This window comes from Macrotis lagotis, chromosome 5 (genome assembly GCF_037893015.1).
Source record: "Macrotis lagotis isolate mMagLag1 chromosome 5, bilby.v1.9.chrom.fasta, whole genome shotgun sequence".
Lineage (NCBI taxonomy): Eukaryota > Metazoa > Chordata > Mammalia > Peramelemorphia > Peramelidae > Macrotis > Macrotis lagotis.
The window spans coordinates 270,352,495-270,360,171 of record NC_133662.1 but is presented as its reverse complement, the minus strand read 5'-3'; the positions used below and the strand labels follow the sequence as shown (position 1 = coordinate 270,360,171).

Below are 7,677 nucleotides of genomic sequence, written 5' to 3'. Positions count from 1 at the left end.
GCCTTGGGTCAGGAGGAAGGGAGTTTGAATCCTGCCTCAGACATTTGAAACTTACTAGCTGTGTGATCTTGGACAAGTCACTTAACCCTGACTGCCCAGCATCCAGGGCCATCTCTAGACATCCTGATCCATATCTGACCACCAGACCCAGATGAATTTGGAGGAAAAAGTGGGACTGGTGACTTAGCACTCCCCCCACTCAAATCCAATTGATGTGATTGTCATAGCATCATCTGTCTGATGTCATAGTTTCTTTGGACAAACATCATCATCCTCATTATCAGACACTGTCTCAGACTCAGCAGTCTTTTCTAGGTGCCTTCTCTAGGTGCTCTGGGCACCAATGTAGGGAAGACCCCTTTGGCAAGGGTTAATATGGAGTTCAGGGTCCTCTCCTGTTCTCAGAAGGGTTCCCAGAAACCTGAATCTTCTGATTCTGAGAGTTATGCTAGATTATAATAGAGCTCCCCACCCCAACTCCAAGGTAAAAGTCTCTCGATCGTTTCCCTGACTCTAACACCTCTCTCACCACCTTGATCCTCTCTCCAGACCACATTTTAGTTTGTTCTTTCCCACCTTAAAATGGCATGTTCTGAATGTGGTCCATAGTCCAGAAGGGAGCTGCCAGGAAGAGTCTATCATGGCCCTGGTTCTGGACAATGGAGCTCTCTCTCCATGAAGCTCAAGATCACGCTGGCTTTGTTGGCCGTCACATCATACTACTGATTCCTTTTGACCTGTTAGGTCATGAATAGCCCCAGATTGTGTTGTAGTTCTTGTGGGTGATGATGGTTTTGGCAGCCAAGGGTTTTAGGGAAAGGAAAGGACAGGAAGAGATCTGGAGATCTGCAGCAAGGTAAAGCAAAGTGTGTAAATCTAATTAGGCAATTGTATTTTGCTTTGTGTGCTTTTGTTTGCTGAATAAAAGTAAACCCTCTCTCCTGTTTCCCTCCCCACAGTGAGTCTAGCAGATAAACAAGTTCACATCAGAAAGTAGCAGAAAGGTAAATGAAGGCAAAGAATCAGAAAAGGTCAATTTTTCCCCTTTCTCCATGGGTTTTAAGCTGATGATTATAGTCTATGGCATTTCATGAGCCTGCACAGCAAAGCCCAGAGAGGAAGTCATCCCAGTGTTACAGAGAGGAAACGGCACCATGGTCAAGAGGGCAGAGGTCTTGTCTGGTGTGTGTTGGGATTTTACCCATCCTCCAACCTCTTTCTCTACTTGCAGAGAGGGCTGGAAGCTTTCCCCTCTATCTGGAGAGGGAGTATAAGTTAGACTTTCCTTTGCATGGGAGCAGCAAGGCAATGTTCCTTTAGAATTGTCAGAATAAATCTGATCATCTCAAGATTTTTCTAATTTTTAATTTTTATGTAATAAGAACTGAATGACAGCCTAAGAAACATAGCAGAAAAACTCCTGATTTGCAGACCCAAACCTTGCTTCTGAACCTGGTGGAACTCAGTTTCATCCTCTGCAAAATGGGCATAAAAATACCTGCACTCTTCCCCCACCTGGAGGATCAAGCAGATTCCTGCTGATCTCAGAAGAGCTGGACAAGTCAGGTTCTTTCGACTATCAAGGCCAATGAAGACTTCTAACAAGAGGACGAATCCTGAGGTCAGTGTACCAGATCACCCTGCAGTGGAGTAAAGGGGCCAAAAAGAGACAACTCTCAGTGTTGTTGGGACACAGAAGAAAGCACCTGGGTCTGTAAGGGAAGTCCTTGGGGATTACTTGACTTTTCAATTAAGTCTCTTTTATGGCACTTTCTCTTAATAGAAAAAAAGCAACTAGTTGGCACAATGAGTGGAGCGCTGGGCTGGAAGTCAGGAGGACCTGAGCTCAAATCTGGTCTCAGACACTTAGAAGCTATGTGACCCTGGGCAATTCATGTACCCCTGATTACTTCACATCCAGAGCCATCTCCAGTCATCCTGATTTATATCTGGCCACTGGAGCCAGATGGGTCTGGAAGAGAAAATGAGGTTGGTGTCTTAGAACAGCTCCCTTCACTCCAATTCGTGTGCTTGTCATGGCAGTGCATCTCTGGTGTCATGGTCTTTTTTGAAATGAAGGACAAACATTAAATTCAATTAAATGAAAAAAGAGATAATTACAGAAGTTCATTGAGGACAACCTGGTATCAGAAGCAGGAGTATGGGGGAGGGCTCTGCCTGAAGATGAGATTTGGGTTCAGATGCTGCTTCCAGTTCTAACTAACTGGTTGATGATGGATGGACAAGTCATTTAACCTTTCTGACCCTTGATTTCTTCATCTGCAAAATGGAACTACTTGAACTTGTCTACAGTTGGTCCAGAGGATCAAGTGTGATGGTGCAGGTAATGTTAATGCAAACTTCTATGTCCCTTAGAAATAGATGTTATAAATAAAATATGAAATAAGAGGTTATTATACTTATTTCTTTTCCTTTTAAAAAAATTATCATCATTTTTTCCCGTTACACACAAAAGCAATTTTTCATTTCATTTTTAAAACGTTGTGTTCCAAATTCTCTACTTCCCCAATCCTTCCCCCACTGAGAAAGTGAGCAATTTCATATAGGTTCTAAATGTGGAGTCATAAAAAAACATTTGTGATTGTCATATTGTGGAAAAAACCCAAACCTAGACTCCCCTCCCCACAAAGAGAAACCTCAGGAAAACTAAAGTTTAAAAAGTCTACAACATTGTTGTTCATTTCACTTTGTGTCTGCTCATGCAAGTCTTTCCAGGCTCTTCTGAGAATGTCCTGCTCATCATTTCTTATAGCAGAATAGCATTCTGTCATAATCACTCAATTTGTTCAGTTAGTCCCCAACTGATGGGCATCCCCTCAATTTCCAATTCCTCACCACCAGAAGACAGATGCCCCAAATATCCTTGTGCATATAGCTTCCTTTCCTTTTTCATGTTTTTGGGGATATAGAGCTAGTAGTGGCATTGCTGGTCAAAAGACATGTCTGGTTTCATAGCCCTTTAGTTCCAAATTGCTCTGCAGGAAGATTGACGCAGTTCACAACTCCACCAACAATGAATTAATGTCTTCTTTTCCCTTAATCTACCCCAATATTAGACATTTTTCTTTTCTGTCCTAGTAGTCAATCTAATAGGTATAACACAGTATCTCAGAAATGTTTTAATTTGTATTTCTCCAATCAGGAGTGAGTTAGAACATTTTTAGTATGGCTATGAATAGTCTTAAGCCTCTTCCTGAGGATAAATGGCTGAGGATAAATAGAATCCACCTCAGAATCAGAAGGACCTGGATTCAAGTCCCATTTCTGGAACAGAATGAGGGTGTGACCCTTGACAAGTGATCACTTGATCTTTCCTCAGAGGAGAACCTCTGATCTGCACCCCTGAGAAAATCTCCTCACCCAACATTTCCCCTTTATTGATGAAACCTTAGGTCTAACCACCCACCTATCTCCAAGAAGTTAACACCTCTAAGGATAATGTGTTCCACATTCAAATACTTGAAATTTATTTGAGTGGCAAAGTGATCATTGGACAAGCCAAGGCTGTTTGCTTTTGTTAGAGGCTTGCATAGACTGAGTGCTTAATCAACTTACTAGACTGAACTGGGTGGGGAAGGCCCACATTCTGAGCACATTATAGAGAAAGAACATTGCCATCTCTGCCTTTTCCCAGAGAGCCACTCTTCCCGAAAGACCTCCCCCAAATCAGAGTGATTTCCGCTGTGCGGCTGCTGACTCAACAGAAGCTCTGGAGCGGCAAGCCCCTTTCCCTGAGCCCTGTTGACATCTGCGCCTCACACAGATGTTTTGCCATGACAAGAACACTCTCGACTCCAGTTTTGTTCATTGTATTAAACAAAAGCAGCCCTGTTAATTTCCGTGCCATTCAGAACCAAGGGGGGGAACAATCAATATTTGCTAAGCCGAAAGGAACAAAATCAGTCGGGGGGGAAACAATGATTTTCCAGCTTTTCAGAGAATATTACGAATAATGACGGGGAAAAATCATGAAAACGGTTCCAAGAATGACTTGCTATGGCCCCTCTCCTCTCTAGCTGAGGGGATGCTCCAGGCCCATGAATGAGGATCTTCTTGGATTTTTCTGAAGAAACCGGTGCTCATTACAGTGCAATTAGTGACCATCTTCCATCATCATCGCCAAGAGAACCCATCCAAACTTGAAGGTAGGAGGGTCACTGAACTAGAGCTGAATCCCGTTCCTCAAGGAAACACACTTTGAGGAGGGGAAGCCCACAGACTGTTGCCAGGTTTAACTGTGAGGCTGAAGATGCCCATGAGTCAAGGACCAAGCTCAAGCTTCTGAAGCCCAAGGATGTATGTCCCATGAAGAAACAAATTCAGGTTTATATCTTCCAGTCAGTCAAGTCGAGATTAACCTTCTATATTGCCTTATCTTTGAGATAGTCTTAAGGATATTAATTAGTAGACATTCATATTAAATGAGATAGCTTAATTGGGAGGTTATCTCTCAAAAGAAATCTTTCAATCACAGACAGAGGTGGTAGGGGCTGGTAAATAGTTAATGACTTACTCTAGGGGATAAATGTATCCATGATATATTTTTAAGTTTAATACATGTTATTAATATATTGTCCATCACATTTTAGGTCTAGACAATCAAGAAAGCAACAAACTCAGTCTTGGGTTTGTAGCGTGAACTGGTTTACAAAGGTGTAATTGCTCCTACTGAACATTTAACAATCAGCTGCTGAAAGCTGCATAGAGCTAGCTCCAACCCAGCCAAACAGATGGTTGTTAAGACTCAGTAGTATAATCTTAACAATTTAGGGATTAAGAATGCTCTTAACAGCAGATCCAAGGTGGAATTTTAAATTCTGGAAGTTCTCAAAGGCCAAGTCCTTGTAACTGAAGGAATGGAACAGCCCCAGTCAGAGCCCGTCCTCTAAACCCAGCTTCTTGGGTTTGTCTCTCATACACAGGGCTCCTCACTTTGTAACTGCAGGAAGTTGGAATATTCCACTTTTGTGTGACTTTGTGAGCAGTTTTGTTCACTGAATGAAGATACACAACATCCTCAAGCATCAGGTAAGAGGGAAATGTTAAGCCCATTTTACCAGTGGGAAAACTGAGGTATAGAGAGACAAATCCTAGTAAATTTAAAGATTATTTATTGAACACTATGTGTAAGGGACTATGGATATAAGTTGCTAGAGATTCAAAGTCTAAAACAAAACACTCACTTCAGTTTCATTGTCCCTAGAGTGCAAGGCATGAAGCTAACCATTGACATAACTAATCAAGCAAGTCAGATATGATTTTCAGTTTTGTGTTTCATTCATTAGAAGTGATACCTAACTTTAGTTTTCTTATACTCCACAATATCTTTAATTAGATTAAGAAAATTCATTTAATAACAAATGTTGGAAGGGATGTAGGGAAACTGGAACACTGACTGTTGGAAGAGTTGTGAAAGGATTCAACAATTCTGGGAAGCAATTTGAAATTATGCCCAAAGGGCTCTAAAACTATACCTACCTTTTTGGCCTAGCAGTGACACTGCTAGATATAGAAAGAAAAGAATTTGTGTGTGTAGGGATAGTTATGGCAGCTCTCTTGTGGGGGGCAGGGATCTGGAGATTGAGGGGAGGCCATCACAGTCGAATAGAGTCACTGAGAATGATGAACAGGATGCTCTCAGTCAAAAACTCCCATGAGCAGATGCACCAGGAAATGAACGGGATACAAGTAGCAGCAATGCTTCTCAGCAATGCTCTCCATCCCAAAGTAAAAAGCTCAGGGGGTCTGAATACAGACTGAAAGCAACCTTGTCCCCCCCCACACACACACACACATACTTTATTTGTCTTGAGCTTTCTCTTGGGGGGGTATATTTACTTACATTCTAGTCATGCTTTCCTTTACTACAAATCTTTATCCTGTACCAAGTAACTTGGATTATCAATGGGGGGCGGGTAGTAGAGTGAGAGGAAGGGAGAGAATTGGGAACTCAAGGTTTTAGATGTAAATGTTGAAATTTGTCTTTGCGTGTATCTGGGGTAAAAATAATAAAAACAAAAATAATTAAGAAAATTCATTTAAGAATTCAAAAATAAAATTAAATTTGCTTTGAGTTAAATTTTATGACAAGACAAACTGCATTTGTTAGGAGAGTGGAGAATGAAAGCATCTGACAGATTTTGTTCAAAATCTCCAGTAATGTAGGAAAGCCCTTCCTAACTGTTGCCTTCTGGGAACTTCTGGGAGCATCTGAGATTAGGGCTGGGAAGAGGGGCTTCCATGAAATAGTTAACTTCCATCTGGCTGTGTGTGATCATAGTATCAATCAGGTTCTGGGGACCTTAAGGTGAATCTTGTCCATTAAATTTGGAATTGAAATTCAAAACCTTGCAAAAAAATTGATTGTTGAAGACTATCATTGTATACAATTGGGGAAAAAAAAACCAAACCATGGGATCACTGCCCTCAATTTATCAGCCAGGAGCTATTTCTTTTCCACTTACTGTGAGTGACATAAATATCACTGAATCATTGAATACTGGAATTGGGTGGGATCTTAAGAGTCTGTCAAGTGTGGATCCCAGAGATGGCTCCCTTACACTCCTCCACTATGAGTCTCTCACAATCTCATAAGACATTTTGGTTCATTCTGTAAAAATTTGTGATCAAGCTTTTCCTGGTCTTGGGTCAAAAGCTACTTCCCTCTACCATGACACCATTTCTCTGTCTTTTCCCCCTGGGGGGGATTCCCTTGTCCACATGATAGCCCTTCAGATTCTTGAAGACTGTTCACACATTTCCACAGCCATCTCCAGACAGCAGATGTCTAAAACACAGTTTCAATTCTAAAATTCTCTGAGTCGACAAATCCAGATATTTAAATAGACATATGCATAACACAATTAAATCATAAAATATAGTATATAATAAAATGGCCAGTAGTTTTAATTAGACTATAGAGTATCATAGGGACTGAGAGAAGGGAGAGAACAAGATTGATGAATCTCTCATTTCCTATTCATATCTCTTTTGATTTATTCTCAGAGGAAAAAGTGAACTTGCTTTCCAAGGCTATCTCCTCTCCCTGGGTCTTAAATCTAGTCCCTCCAACCTACCCTGCAAATTGGAACCTTTAATCATTTCTGCTTTCTATAATCCTCCTAAATTCCTTACTTTTCAAGGGCGCCATCATTTTTCCCAATATACTTGCTTCGCATCCTTGACTCTCACTCCACATATTCAGTCAGTTGTCAAATATCACAAGTCGAGAAGGTATCCTATGTAGGAGCTGACGTAAAGGCAAAAAAATGACAAAGGAGAAGGAGGAAGCAAAGATAACCTTGAGCTTACCATCACAGGAGCCTGAAAGGCTGAAGGTGTCTTCAACAGAAATAGAGAAGTTCAAAAGAAGGATAGTGTTGTGGGAAACAGATGGGGTTCTATTTTCAGCATGTGAATTTGAAATGTTTCCAGAAATCCAATTTAAAATGTCCAGTGGACAATTGATGATGCAGGACTGATTCTCTAGGTCCAGGTGTGTCCAACCTGCAACCTGTGGGCCATATGTGGCCCTCAAAACCCATTCATGCAGTATTATTACATTTTATTATTATTATTATACTCATTGGTAACAAGGAGTCATAAATGTTAAATTCTAGATAACATTCTATATGCTACCTTGACAGGATTTTGCTG

The 7,677-nt window shown here is 41.0% G+C and overlaps 1 long non-coding RNA gene across 1 annotated transcript; it reads left to right on the top strand.

Moving 5' to 3' along the window:
* The first annotated feature begins 336 nt into the window (after positions 1–336).
* Positions 337–5,049, top strand: LOC141490228 (uncharacterized). Its single transcript, XR_012469100.1, has 2 exons — positions 337–484; positions 4,944–5,049. It is a non-coding gene; the product is annotated as an uncharacterized LOC141490228 (long non-coding RNA).
* The last annotated feature ends 2,628 nt before the right edge of the window (positions 5,050–7,677 follow it).